Raw genomic sequence first — 15,927 nt, 5'->3', positions numbered from 1 at the left:
ACTATTCTGACACCACCACCGACACAAACATAGCTGATGTCTCGTGACTATTCTGACACCACCACCGACACAAACATAGCTGATGTCTCGTGACTATTCTGACACCACCAACCGACACAAACATAGCTGATGTCTCGTGACTATTCTGACACCACCAACCGACACAAACATAGCTGATGTCTCGTGACTATTCTGACACCACCAGCCGACACAAACATAGCTGATGTCTCGTGACTATTCTGACACCACCACCGACACAAACATAGCTGATGTCTCGTGACTATTCTGACACCACCAGCCGACACAAACATAGCTGATGTCTCGTGACTATTCTGACACCACCACCGACACAAACATAGCTGATGTCTCGTGACTATTCTGACACCACCAACCGACACAAACATAGCTGATGTCTCGTGACTATTCTGACACCACCAACCGACACAAACATAGCTGATGTCTCGTGACTATTCTGACACCACCACTGACACAAACATAGCTGATGTCTCGTGACAGACTTCATGGAACGTTTGAACATGTCAGCTGCAGACCCCCCAGCTAATCTCTTCATCCACTCGCAACACCAACTCGTCTCTTCATCCACTCACAATAACAACTCATCTCTTCATCCACTCACAATAACAACTCATCTCTTCATCCACTCACAACACCAACTCATCTCTTCATCCACTCACAACACCAACTCATCTCTTCATCCACTCACAATAACAACTCATCTCTTCATCCACTCACAACACCAACTCATCTCTTCATCCACTCACAATAACAACTCATCTCTTCATCCACTCACAACACCAACTCATCTCTTCATCCACTCACAACAACAACTCATCTCTTCATCCACTGACAACACCAACTCATCTCTTCATCCACTGACGACACCAACTCATCTCTTCATCCACTCGCAACACCAACTCGTCTCTTCATCCACTCACAATAACAACTCATCTCTTCATCCACTCACAATAACAACTCATCTCTTCATCCACTCACAACACCAACTCATCTCTTCATCCACTCACAACACCAACTCATCTCTTCATCCACTCACAATAACAACTCATCTCTTCATCCACTCACAACACCAACTCATCTCTTCATCCACTCACAATAACAACTCATCTCTTCATCCACTCACAACACCAACTCATCTCTTCATCCACTCACAACAACAACTCATCTCTTCTTCCACTGACAACACCAACTCATCTCTTCATCCACTGACAACACCAACTCATCTCTTCATCCACTCACAACACCAACTCATCTCTTCATCCACTCACAACACCAACTCATCTCTTCATCCACTCACAATAACAACTCATCTCTTCATCCACTGACAACACCAACTCATCTCTTCATCCACTCACAATAACAACTCATCTCTTCATCCACTCACAACACCAACTCATATCTTCATCCACTCACAATAACAACTAATCTCTTCATCCACTGACAACACCAACTCATCTCTTCATCCACTCACAATAACAACTCATCTCTTCATCCACTCATGCTGGTACCCTTCTATCACAAATCACTCCTGACACTTCTCCACCCCCTCCACCCTGCCTGCACTCTCTTCTTCACCTCTCTTCTGCACTCCCCATTGTACAGTTGACCCCAAGTATTTAAACTCATACACCTTCGTCACCTCCACTCCTTGCATCCTGACCATTCCACTGTCCCCCCTCTCATTCATGCATAGGTATTCCGTCTTGCTCCTACTGACTTTCATTCCTCTTCTCTCCAGTGCATACCTCCACCTCTCCAGGCTCTCCTCCACCTGCAACCTACTCTCACTACAGATCACAATGTCAGCTGCGAACATCATCATCCATGGAGACTCCTGCCTGATCTTGTCCGTCAACCTGTCCATCACCACTGCAAACAAGAAAAGGCTCAGAGCCGATCCTTGATGTAATCCCACCTCCACCTTGAACCCATCTGTCATTCCAACCACACACCTCACCATTGTCACACTTCCCTCATACGTATCCTGCACCACTCCTACATACTTCTCTGCAACTCCTGACTTCCTCATACAATACCACATCTCCTCTCTTGGCACCCTGACATACGTATGCTTTCTCTAAATCTACAAAGACACAATGCAACTCCTTCTGGCCTTCTCTATACTTCTTCATCAACATTCTCAAAGCAAACATCACATCTGTGGTGCTCTTTCATGGCATGAAACCATACTGCTGCTTGCTGATCATCACCTCTCCTCTTAACCTAGCTTCTATTACTCTTTCCCATATCTTCATGCTGTGGCTGATCAACTTTATACCTCTGTAGTTGCTACAGTTCTGCACATCGCCCTTGTTCTTGAAAACTGGTTCCAGTAATACTTTTCCCTGGGTACTGCAGCTGCCCACTCTTCCTATACAATAGGGTGGGTTGGATGCAGAAAACAAATTTCATTGTAACCTGTCCAATCACAAAATAAAGTGGCCTTCTTCTTCTCCTCCTCCCCCACTCCTCAGGCATCCTCCCACTTTCCAAGATTGTGTTAAACAATCTAGTTAAAAACCCCACTGCCATCTCTCCTAAACACCTCCATGCCTCCACAGGTATGTCATCAGGACCAACTGCCTTTCCACTCTTCATCCTCTTCATAGCTGCCCTCACTTCCTCCTTGTTAATCCACTGCACTTCCTGATTCACTATTTTCTTCATTCATCAGCACCCCAAAGTACTCCTTCCACCCTCTCAGCACATTTCCATCTCTATCCTTGATCGCCCTAACCTGCTGCACATCCTTTGCAGCTTGGTCCCTCTGTCTAGCCAATCGGTACAAGTCCTTTTCTCCTTCCTTAGTGTCTAACCTCTCATACAACTCACCATACGCCTTTTCCTTTGTCTTTGGCACCTCTCTCTTTGCTTTACGCTGCATTTCCTTGTACTCCTGTCTACTTTCTTCATCTCTCTGACTATCCCACTTCTTCTTTACCATGCTCTTCCTCTGTATACTTTGCTGTACTTCCTCATTCCACCACCAAGTCTCCTTGTCTTCCCTCCTCTGTCCAGATGACATACCAAGTACCTTCCTAGCTGTCTCCCTCACTATTTCTGCAGTGGTTGTCCAGCCATCTGGCAACTCTTCACTACCACCCAGTGCCTGTCTTAACTCCTGCCTGAACTCCACACAACAGTCTTCCTTCTTCAACTTCTACCATTTGATCCTTGACTCTGCCTTCACTCTCTTCCCCTTCTTGGTCTGCAAAGTCATCCTACAGACCACCATCCGATGCTGCCTAGCTACATTCCTCCCCTGTCACCACCTTGCAGACTCCAAAGATGAGGTTTAAGGTGTACAATACACCTATAGAGGTGCAGTACACCCATATATAGCTCTTGATAATGTACAATACAGTCCCAGTACATAAACAGTTAACATAAAGTCTTCTCCTCACCTCATCCAGCTCCTCCACTTTCTTCTTCAGCATTCCAGAGATCATTCGGATGAGGCCCCAGTGTCGCCGGTGTCCTGCCTGCGTATACAGCTCCACAAGGAGCCGGCGTACCGGCCAGCCCTTCCCTCGGAGCTGAGTGTCCCAGTCCAGACCTCTGAATCACACACACACACACACACACACACACGGAGACTTAGAAAGTGTAGCAGTGGCCAGAACGATTTTCACAGACAGACTTAAGAACTCAGCACAATGTGATAACAACCAAGTTCAAGACACTTTGACCTCCATCTATGACCTGAAAGTGAACGATAGTGCCCCCTGATGGATGTCTTTGTTGCATCACAACCCATCCTCACTGACATGAAACACTGTGGGACTGTGTCTTGTGTTTGTGTCTGTTAATGCAGCGTGTGTTCTCAGTGTGCGGCATGGTGCATATTTTGTAGTGTGTCTGTGTGGCGTGTGTTTGTGTTTAATGTGTTCTCCATTAGTGTTCTCCATTTTCATTTCTGCTATCCTCCATCTTATGGGTAAACATCTGCCACAAGGAGTCAGAATCAAGTACAGAACTGACGGACAACTCCTGAACATCAACAGATTGAGGGCTAAAAGCAGCACCACCACCTTATCCATCATGGAGCTACAGTATGCCGATGACAATGCCCTCATGGCCCATTCAGAAGAGGACCTACAGTGCATTCTGGATGCTTTTGCCAAGGCATACAAGCAGCTTGGTCTGGCCCTTAACATTAAAAAAGACCCAAATCCTCTACCAGCCACCACCCAACACAAATAACCCTGCTCCACCCCCAACTATTTCTGCTGACAAAACCAGACTGGAAAATGTGGACCACTTTACATACCTCGGAAGCCTCCTATCCTCCAAAGCTAATATTGATGAGGAAATACACCACTGCCTGTAGTTTTTGCAAGTGTGTGTGTTTCACTCAGGGTGATGTGATGCGTCTAGTGCAGTAGTTAGAGGAACGATGCATGCTTGCTTACCGCCTGCTTTTCTAACCTCTGGCTTACAGCTTGCTGCCGCTGGCTAGCCCTTGTGGTGACCAAGGAAGCAGCTCAGTGCGTAAGCCTTCCCCCACCAGTACATAGCATCTCCTTCGCCAAGACCCTGCCAGGCCTCCTCATGGCCACATACGGTAACTGGGCATCTTGCAGCCTCAGACAAACTTGGTAGGGGATCTCGGAGCTGCAGTGGTCCCCAGAAGCTGTTCATGGCCAATCACTACCCCGCTGCCTTGTGGGAAGTCTATTGAGACAAAGGCTAGGGGAGCACACCCTGAGAGAAAAGCAATGTGTTTGGCGGTACACATTAGGTGGTTCTTCAACAGTCTGTAGTTTCTGGCAGCCTTCTGCAGTCATGATGGGTGACTGGTTGTCCTGGGTAGACATCCTTGCCACCAGAACCAACCTGTCATGGCAAAGACAGTGCTACTGAGGACTGCACACCCCCTGTGGCACTCTAAAAACTTCCTTGTGTAGGTCTCGAGCTCTGACCACGGTGTACAGTGTCTGGCCTCGTATCCGGTTGAAGTCTGGTGGCATTTGGGTATCTGATGGGAGCAGGGTAGACTGGCTTGGGAGCTCCTAGTCAGAGCCAGGCACATTAGCGGCACGGGGTATGTGGTCACTAGCAGCTGTGAATGAGTGGCAGCTGCTTTTGGCAGACCCCCATGTGACTGGGCAGCCCTATTTAGGGACCACACTGCTCACTCCAATTGGGGAGGGGCCTAGAAAAGGTGGCCTAAAAATTGTCCAGTCAACCAACCACCTAGGTAGGTTACCACACCTACCGGGAATTCCATCCTGCGGTAAAAAACAAGAAAATTATCCCGTTCAAATTGGCAGCATGGAATGTTAGGACTCTCCTTGATAATGATGGTAACAGACCACATCGAAGGACTGTGCTGATTGCTGAGGAACTGAGACGCTACAATGTGGACATCCCTACTCTCAATGAAACCAGGCTCCTGGGTAAAGGCTCCCTGAGAGAGGAAGGAGGAGGGTATACCTTTTTCTGGAGAGGCTATCCCCCTGGTGGACAACATCAGCATGGTGTTGGACTGGCAGTCAAGAACAGCATTCTACCCAGCCTCACTGAAACACCCACCGGATTAAGTGAGAGGCTAACGACCCTCTGTACCCCCCTAGCAAAGGCACGCTATGCCACTCTGTTAAGTGCATATGCATATATGCCAACACTACCATCTGACAACAGTGTGAAGGACAACTTCTACCAGCAACTAGATGAAGCCCTTCATCATATCCCAAAAAAGGACAAGGTCCTTCTTCTTGGAGACTTTAATGGTAGGGTAAGAAAGAATAATGGTATATGGAATGGAGTACTGGGTAGGCATGGGGTCGGTCAGGTTAATGCAAATGGTCTGAGGCTGCTAACACTCTGTGCAGAGCATGATCACACCATTATTAACACACTATTTCAGCAGAAGACCAAATACAAAACATCCTGGATGGAGCCACGATCTAAGCACTGGCACCTGAGTGATTATATCATAACAAGACGTACGGACACTAGCTATGTCTTGCTGACCCAGGTCATGAGAGCTGCAGAATGCTGGACGGATCACTGCCTGATCCTGACCACGCTCCACATCAAAGTGCCCCCCCCCCACAGTGTACATGTGTTTGCAGTGTGTAGTTTATGTGTGTAATGTGTGTGTGTACTTGTCCTTGTAGAAGATATAGAGGATGTCTGCTTTGTCCTGCAGGTTTGTGGTTTTTTCAAACATGTCCACCAGAGCCTGGTAGTCAATCCCTCCGGTCATGTCGAGGGGCAGCAGAACCGGGGATCCTGGGATACCAAGATCCTGTATACAGTGAAAGATCACACCTTCAGCTTCCCGTTACTCCTCTCTGTCTCCATCACAGTACAGTTTCTCAGGGGAGAGACTCACATGGGAGCCGAGTCTTTATTAGATAAATGGTACCTGTCTGTCGGCTGAGGTGGAGACAGGAAGTAGGAAGAAGGGCGTAGTAAAAAGGAAGTAGTGAGTAGGGAGTGAGAGATAAGTAGTAGGAGATAGGGAATAGCGCAGAGATCTTCAACAGGGGGTCCACAACCCTAAGGGGGTCCTCAGAGTTACTGCAGGGGGTCCTCCAAATTATTTGATCCCAAGCTTTTTTTCTTCCAAAATATGCCCGAAAATACACATTAACATAAATACAACCTATAATAAGCAAAGATAAATATTCCTATTCGTTAAAAAATTACAACATTGAAGATGAACCCTCGTGCAGTAATGTGATCACCCTGAAAGCCGGTACCAGCTAGCTATCCTATGCTAAATCAAGCCGTATAGCCGTATAGAGGTTAGGGTTAGGGCTGGAGAGGATCCCTCGCATATCGACCGGTGGATTTTAAAGACATCTTTAACATTTCTCAACACAAAAACACGAAAGTGTCCCTGATACCTCAACAATATGTCAGGCTATAATGTTACGCCCGTCCGTTTTCATTATTTCTCCTTCGATTCTGAGAAATCAAGCTTGTTTTGGTCGGTTTCAATAGCGGAAGGCCACATTAGCCTACCCATGATCCTCCGCGAGTTTCAAAGTTGTGCTAAGTGTAACGAAAAAGTTGAATATTCGTGTCCATGTACACGAGTTAATAGATTAAATATCGTGACTATTTCGCGAACTGCCGTGAGACTGGGCTGGTCAAACCAGAGTCTGAAGCCAACAAAGCTGCAGGCCACTTGGGGACAACCCATACTCACTTGGAAGAACAACCGTGGAATACTTTCAGGCCCGTCTCAAATCTCTCACAGGCCAACAGACATGGATGAGACCACCAGCTAGAGTTGGTGAGCTAGCTTTGAAAGCCTCCTGTCAAGTTGCTCTTGGGATCGCTCAGAACAAAAAGCCGTACCCAACTGCAGAGGAGTTAATGTTGCCTGCAGCCAGTGGTATGTGCAGAACAATGTTGGAACTGATGAGTACGTTAGCAGACTGAAAAGCATCCCGTTGTCACACACAACCATTGCTCGCCATATCGATGACATGGCGTCTGATGGCAGGGTGAATTACAAAAAACATGTTCTGTAAATATACGAATCTGTCAGTAATTATTATTGTAATGGCTTATCATTGTATACACCATTACAAAGTACTTTTATACATGGCACTACAGGCCACCCTACACAGTATTGTTGGCACGGTTGAATAAGCAACACAATGTTATAAGATATATAGGGGGTCCCTCCGTCGTGTCTCTATCAGCCAATGGGTCCTTGTCCTGAAAAACGCTCTGGAATAGAGTAAGGAAGGAGGAGGTGGGGAACAGGAGGTAGGGAATAGGAGCAGGGGAGTAGGAGATTAGCAGTAGGAGGTAGAAGGGTCCTACCGGTTTCCCTGCGTCCTGTAGGTGCAGGCTGGGTTGGGGGAGGTGGAATAGTTTAGTGGGGAGGTACATGTGGACATCTGAAGACAGAACAGAGACAATGCAAAATATTTTTAGTCTGTAATTCTTATTTCCATATGAAAAAAACAAAGTTTGAAAAAGTTTGTTTGTTTTTTTGGGGGGATTTTTTCTCCCCAATTCTACTTGGCCAATTACCCCACTTTTCCGAGCCGTCCCGGTCTCTGCTCCACCCCCTCTGCTGATCCGGGGAGGGCTGCAGACTACCACATGCCTCCTCCCATACACGTGGAGTCACCAGCCGCTTCTTTTCACCTGACAGGGAGGAGTTTCACCAGCAGGGGGACATAGCGCGTGGGAAGATCACGCTATTCCCCCCAGTTCCCCCTCCCCCCCGACCAGAGGAGGCGCTAGTGCAGCGACCAGGACACACACCCCCATCCAGCTTCCCACCCGCAGACATGGACAATTGTGTCTGTAGGGACGCCCGACCAAGCCGGAGGTAACAACCCGGATGCCCAAGTTTGAAAAAAATGAACTAAATTCCTTCAAATCTGTTTTATCTACAACCGCAGGTGTAGCATCTGTCGAGTGAGGAGGTGTAACCGGTGTTAGCTGCCACCCATAGCTAGTGGCTGGTAGTGGGGTTGGTGACTAGTGTATGAACGGCAGACTTTGGTGAACATGGCTAGCAGCAGTGGTGGTTTGAGGTTAGTGACAGGTGTTGGTGGCCGGTGTTTGTGGGTGTCGGGTAATAAACAGTAATCGGTAAGCCCCTGGTCAGGAGTTAACAGCTGGTGGTCTTCATGAGCCTACGGTGGATGTTGAGCTCGCGGGCCTTGTGGACCAGCGACACCATCTCCCGCGTGGCTTCAGCAGCGGCTCTGAAGCGTTTCAGTCCACCCTTTGTAGCCCTGATCCGACCGGTAGGCTTTGGGGCTGCCAGCAGCTGGTCCAGATAGTGGGCCAGGTCGTCCACCTCTGAAGAAGAGAGTAGAGCAGGAGAAGTTAAACCTCAACACACTCATCTCCCTTGCCCCCCCCACCCCCCGTAACCGGTACTCACATCCCCTCCACGTTATGTCATATTGTTATATTGTCTCACCACAGTCCATGAAGGTGAGGTGGGCGCAGCAGGAAGTTGTGAGGAAAGATGACAGACTTCCTGTCTTAACTCTGGAAAAAATAACATAATAATATGATAAAACAGAAGTGCTAGTGGGGTACATATGGGGTACATAACGTAGTATAATAAAACAGAAGTGCTAGTGGGGTACATATGGGGTACATAACGTAGTATAATAAAACAGAAGTGCTAGTGGGGTACATATGGGGTACATAACGTAGTATGATAAAACAGAAGTGCTAGTGGGGTACATATGGGGTACATAACGTAGTATGATAAAACAGAAGTGCTAGTGGGGTACATATGGGGTACATAACGTAGTATAATAAAACAGAAGTGCTAGTGGGGTACATATGGGGTACATAACGTAGTATGATAAAACAGAAGCGCTAGTGGGGTACATATGGGGTACATAACGTAGTATGATAAAACAAGTGCTAGTGGGGTACATATGGGGTACATAATGTAGTATGATAAAACAGAAGTGCTAGTGGGGTACATATGGGGTACATAACGTAGTATGATAAAACAGAAGTGCTAGTGGGGTACATATGGGGTACATAACGTAGTATAATAAAACAGAAGTGCTAGTGGGGTACATATGGGGTACATAATGTAGTATGATAAAACAGAAGCACTAGTGGGGTACATATGGGGTACATAACGTAGTATGATAAAACAGAAGTGCTAGTGGGGTACATATGGGGTACATAACGTAGTATAATAAAACAGAAGTGTAGTCGGTACCTGGCCCCGCCGTAGTAACCCTCCTGCAGTTTCTTCAGAGCGCCCAACACGGCAGCATCCAACCCCTGGTGGTCGGCAGCTGTAATTACACCAGAAGGAATTCTCAGCACGCTTCTTAACCAAGGTGCTAAAGTGTGTCCTGTGGTATGACGACATGCAGCCAGAGGATCAGACCGTAACGGACTCGGAGACGGGAGGACAGAACGTCTTGAGTACGGCAGGAGAGGTTTAGTGTCAAAGCCAAACGCCAGAGAGAACAGATGGGTCAGAGGAGCCAACAGATCTCCATGATGAGAGCCACATGTTCTCCCTACCCACAATCCTATGGTGTTTCTACCCTGGAGATTAGCGAGGTGTCATGATCCTTCATTGTCAGATGAAAGTGAAACATGAACCCAACTAAAGCCTACTACACCAGTTTCTTATGGAGCTTGTTCCTCCCATCACACCCAGACGGTCTGCTCCGTCCAGACGGTCTGCTCCGTCCAGACGGCCTGCTCCATCCAGCCGGTCTGCTCCGTCCAGACGGTCTGCTCCGCCCAGCCGGTCTGCTCCGTCCAGCCAGTCTGCTCCGTCCAGACGGTCTGCTCCGTCCAGACGGCCTGCTCCATCCAGCCGGTCTGCTCCGCCCAGACGGCCTGCTCCGTCCAGATGAATACTCAGCAGTGTTCCTGCTCGTTGTCAGGTCAGGTGTTTCTCATTTGTGACCCTGGCAGCTTTGGTGTATTCTGTACAAGCTTTAATTGGTCACGGAATGGTGACCACGGTCCACACGGCACAGCTCACTGAGCACGCTTTGTGAGGAAGGAAGCCGGTCTGCTGAGCGTGCCCTGTGAGATGGACTGTGACTCAGTACTCTGCGATGTACTACGTGCTAACTACTGCACAATACTAACAACAATACACACTGTCTAGTGCCGACTCTCCATCAAAACACCTTTACTGTGCATTGTAAACCGATTATACCATCCTCCCTTAACCAGCAGATGTAACTGCAAGTGGATATGGCTCGTGTAACCATGGTAACCATGCAAAGATGCCATTTTCTCTAGAATAGTGTCCAATAAATTTATGTTAGTTTTTTGAGTAAACATTCTGGCATTTTCAGTATACCGTATTTTGCTGTACTACAAATATTTTAATGTAGTATACTAAAAATGGGTACTACAGGGTACGTAGCACAGCCATAGTATGGGTATTCAGACAGAAACAGGAAGTGAGGCTTACTGAGCATGCTCTGTGAGACCGGGAAGGTGACGGTGGGCTGTCCAGTCATCCGCCAGCGGCTGCAGAGGTAGGACAGGTCGGCTCGCAGCATTTCCACAATCATGTGATTGTCCAGCGCCAAGTAAAACTCTTGATGATCGATGAACTGCAACAGGTCAGAGGTCACAGGGGCTTTACTTTCATGATTTGTTTGCAAGAAATAAGAGAATAAACATAGAAGCTGCTGTTAAATCACCCAGAAACAGTTCCGGGACTGGACAGCTACACCCTACACCTACACCTTCAAACACTGGTCTGGTCTGACAGCTACACCTTACACCTACACCTTCAAACACTGGTCTGGTCTGAGAGCTACACCTTACACCTACACCTTCAAACACTGGTCTGGTCTGACAGCTACACCTTACAGTTTGAAGGCTGGTCTGGTATGACAGCTACACCTTAGTGTTTGAATGCTGGTCTGGTCTGACAGCTACACCTTAGTGTTTGAATGCTGGTCTGGTCTGACAGCTACACCTTACAGTTTGAAGGCTGGCCTGGTCTGACAGCTACACCTTACAGTTTGAAGGCTGGTCTGGTCTGACAGCTACACCTTACAGTTTGAAGGCTGGTCTGGTCTGACAGCTACACCTTACAGTTTGAAGGCTGGTCTGGTTAATAATGTGTGATCATCAGGGTAAGTGGATCAGATCCAGAACCATCTGAAGAGACTTTCACTCTGAACATGGTGATCACTCGCTTTCCAGTGAGAGCGTACAATACGACACGTTTTCAAATCTCTGACGGCATGGACTTCATAGTTTGATGTGAAGTCCGCAACACACCTGCTCTTCTCTTAGTGTCTCAGGGAATTCAGAGATCACCAAAGTCAGACAATCCTCCATTTTTCTTCTCGTTTCTTGCTGCCTGCTCGTTTCTGCTGGACATGCGACGACACATTGAACGAGCCATGTAAATTTGTCTCAAACGGAAACTATAACGGGTTCGACAGAGCATTCAGAGTGAAAGCCACTTGACCAGTGCAGAACCTAGCAGAACTGAGCCATGGGTGTCAAACAGAGGGGTCAAAGGTCAAAGGTCAGGGGTCACCTGGGGGGCAAAGGTGAAGATGGTATCTCTGATCAGGTAGAACTTGGAAGTTCCCAGAACACCAATTCGTCTGTATGGCCGACCAGTCAGACCCAACCGCTGGTTCCGACCTGATGGAGCGACAGGTAGATAGATAGATAGATAGATAAGACAGACAGAGATAGAGAGATACTTAGATAGTGTGTATGTGTTTCTATGTGTGTGTTTGTGTGGATGTGTATGTTTTTATTTATACACACTTGTGAGGGCCAAATGTCTTCTCAGGACAGTAACCTCAGGAACCACCTACCACATGAAGACATCTTTTTTGGTCCCCATGAGGACAGGTGTTATTTTGGGGGCAGGGTTATACTTATGGTTGGGGTTTAGGGTTATGGTTGGGTTCAGGGTTATGGTTGGGTTTAGGGTTATGGTTTGGTTTAGGTAGGGTTATGGCTGGGTTCAGGGTTATGGTTTGGTTCAGGGTTGTGGTCGGGTTCAGGTTTATGGTTGGTTCAAGGTTATGGTTGGATTTAGGGTTGTGGTTGGGTTTAGGGTTATGGTTGGTTTCAGGGTTATGTTTGGGTTTAGGGTTATGGTTGGGTTCAGGGTTATGGCTGGGTTCAGGGTTGTGGTCGGGTTCAGGTTTATGGTCAAGTTCAGGTTTATGTTGGTTCAAGGTTATGGTTGGATTTAGGGTTGTGGTTGGGTTCAGGGTTATGGTTGGTTTCAGGGTTATGTTTGGGTTTAGGGTTATGGTTGGGTTCAGGGTTGTGGTTGGGTTCAGGGTTATGGTTGGGTTCAGGGTTATGGTTGGGTTCAGGGTTGTGGTTGGGTTCAGGGTTATGGTTGGGTTCAGGGTTGTGGTTGGGTTTAGGGTTATGGTTGGGTTCAGGGTTATGGTTGGTTTCAGGATTATGTTTGGGTTTAGGGTTATGGTTGGGTTCAGGGTTGTGGTTGGGTTTACGGTTATGGTTGGTTTCAGGGTTATGGTTGGGTTCAGGGTTATGTTTGGGTTCAGGGTTGTGGTTGGGTTCAGGGTTGTGGTTGGGTTTAGGGTTATTGTTGGGTTCAGGGTTGTGGTTGGGTTCAGGGTTGTGGTTGGGTTCAGGGTTATGGTTGGGTTCAGGGTTGTGGTTGGGTTCAGGGTTGTGGTTGGGTTTAGGGTTATTGTTGGGTTCAGGGTTGTGGTTGGGTTCAGGGTTGTGGTTGGGTTCAGGGTTATGGTTGGGTTCGGGGTTGTGGTTGGGTTCGGGGTTATGGTTGGGTTCGGGGTTGTGGTTGGGTTCGGGGTTATGGTTGGGTTCAGGGTTATGGTTGGGTTCAGGGTTGTGGTTGGGTTCAGGGTTATGGTTGGGTTCAGTGTTATGGTTGGGTTCAGGGTTATGGTTGGGTTCAGGGTTATGGTTGGGTTCAGGGTTGTGGTTGGGTTCAGGGTTATGGTTGGGTTCAGGGTTATGGTTGGGTTCAGGGTTGTGGTTGGGTTCAGGGTTATGGTTGGGTTCAGGGTTATGGTTGGGTTCAGGGTTGTGGTTGGGTTTAGGGTTATGGTTGGGTTCAGGGTTATGGTTGGTTTCAGGATTATGTTTGGGTTTAGGGTTATGGTTGGGTTCAGGGTTGTGGTTGGGTTTACGGTTATGGTTGGTTTCAGGGTTATGGTTGGGTTCAGGGTTATGTTTGGGTTCAGGGTTGTGGTTGGGTTCAGGGTTGTGGTTGGGTTTAGGGTTATTGTTGGGTTCAGGGTTGTGGTTGGGTTCAGGGTTGTGGTTGGGTTCAGGGTTATGGTTGGGTTCAGGGTTGTGGTTGGGTTCAGGGTTGTGGTTGGGTTTAGGGTTATTGTTGGGTTCAGGGTTGTGGTTGGGTTCAGGGTTGTGGTTGGGTTCAGGGTTATGGTTGGGTTCGGGGTTGTGGTTGGGTTCGGGGTTATGGTTGGGTTCGGGGTTGTGGTTGGGTTCAGGGTTATGGTTGGGTTCAGGGTTATGGTTGGGTTCAGGGTTGTGGTTGGGTTCAGGGTTATGGTTGGGTTCAGTGTTATGGTTGGGTTCAGGGTTATGGTTGGGTTCAGGGTTATGGTTGGGTTCAGGGTTGTGGTTGGGTTCAGGGTTGTGGTTGGGTTCAGGGTTATGGTTGGGTTCAGGGTAGTGGTTGGGTTCAGGGTTATGGTTGGTTTCACGGTTATGGTTGGGTTCAGGGTTGTGGTTGGGTTCAGGGTTATGGTTGGGTTCAGGGTTATGGTTGGGTTCAGGGTTGTGGTTGGGTTTAGGGTTATTGTTGGGTTCAGGGTTGTGGTTGGGTTCAGGGTTGTGGATGGGTTCAGGGTTATGGTTGGGTTCAGGGTTATGGTTGGGTTCAGGGTTGTGGTTGGGTTCGGGGTTATGGTTGGGTTCGGGGTTATGGTTGGGTTCAGGGTTGTGGTTGGGTTCAGGGTTGTGGTTGGGTTCAGGGTTATGGTTGGGTTCAGGGTTATGGTTGGGTTCAGTGTTATGGTTGGGTTCAGGGTTGTGGTTGGGTTCAGTGTTATGGTTGGGTTCAGGGTTATGGTTGGGTTCAGGGTTATGGTTGGGTTCAGGGTTGTGGTTGGGTTCAGGGTTATGGTTGGGTTCAGGGTTATGGTTGGGTTAAGGGTTGTGGTTGGGTTCAGTGTTATGGTTGGGTTCAGGGTTGTGGTTGGGTTTAGGGTTATGGTTGGGTTCAGGGTTATGGTTGGGTTCAGGGTTGTGGTTGGGTTCAGGGTTATGGTTGGGTTCAGTGTTATGGTTGGGTTCAGGGTTATGGTTGGGTTCAGGGTTATGGTTGGGTTCAGGGTTGTGGTTGGGTTCAGGGTTGTGGTTGGGTTCAGGGTTATGGTTGGGTTCAGGGTTATGGTTGGGTTCAGGGTTGTGGTTGGGTTTAGGGTTATGGTTGGGTTCAGGGTTATGGTTGGTTTCAGGGTTATGTTTGGGTTTAGGGTTGCGGTTGGGTTCAGGGTTGTGGTTGGGTTTACGGTTATGGTTGGGTTCAGGGTTATGGTTGGGTTCAGGGTTATGTTTGGGTTCAGGGTTATGTTTGGGTTCAGGGTTATGGTTGGGTTCAGGGTTATGGTTGGGTTCAGGGTTGTGGTTGGGTTTATGGTTATGGTCGGGTTCAGGGTTATGTTTGGGTTTAGGGTTATGGTTGGGTTCAGGGTAATGGTTGGGTTCAGGGTTAAGGTTGGGTTCAGGGTAATGGTTGGGTTCAGGGTTATGGTTGGTTTCAGGGTTATGGTTGGGTTCAGGGTTGTGGTTGGGTTTACGGTTATGGTTGGGTTCAGGGTTATGGTTGGGTTCAGGGTTGTGGTTGGGTTCAGGGTTGTGGTTGGGTTCAGGGTTGTGGTTGGGTTCAGGGTTATGGTTGGGTTCAGGGTTATGGTTGGGTTCAGGGTTGTGGTTGGGTTTACGGTTATGGTTGGGTTCAGGGTTATGGTTGGGTTCAGGGTTGTGGTTGGGTTCAGGGTTATGGTTGGGTTCAGGGTTGTGGTTGGGTTCAGGGTTATGGTTGGGTTCAGGGTTATGGTTGGGTTCAGGGTTATGTTTGGGTTTACGGTTATGGTTGGGTTTACGGTTATGGTTGGGTTCAGGGTTATGGTTGGGTTCAGGGTTGTGGTTGGGTTTATGGTTATGGTCGGGTTCAGGGTTATGGTTGGGTTCAGGGTTATGTTTGGGTTTAGGGTTATGGTTGGGTTCAGGGTAATGGTTGGGTTCAGGGTTATGGTTGGGTTCAGGGTAATGGTTGGGTTCAGGGTTATGGTTGGTTTCAGGGTTATGGTTGGGTTCAGGGTTGTGGTTGGGTTTACGGTTATGGTTGGGTTCAGGGTTATGGTTGGGTTCAGGGTTATGTTTGGGTTTAGGGTTATGGTTGGGTTTACGGTTATGGTTGGGTTCAGGGTTATGGTTGGGTTCAGG

The 15,927-nt window shown here is 48.1% G+C and overlaps 1 pseudogene; it reads right to left on the bottom strand.

Annotated features, from left to right (window-relative positions):
* The window catches only part of LOC130113084 (phosphorylase b kinase regulatory subunit alpha, skeletal muscle isoform-like), an 80,415-nt pseudogene that overhangs the window by 31,087 nt on the left and 33,401 nt on the right, over positions 1-15,927 (bottom strand).

The sequence above is a fragment of the Lampris incognitus genome, chromosome 5 (assembly GCF_029633865.1).
Source record: "Lampris incognitus isolate fLamInc1 chromosome 5, fLamInc1.hap2, whole genome shotgun sequence".
NCBI lineage: Eukaryota > Metazoa > Chordata > Actinopteri > Lampriformes > Lampridae > Lampris > Lampris incognitus.
This window is presented reverse-complemented; position numbering and strand designations above follow the sequence as displayed.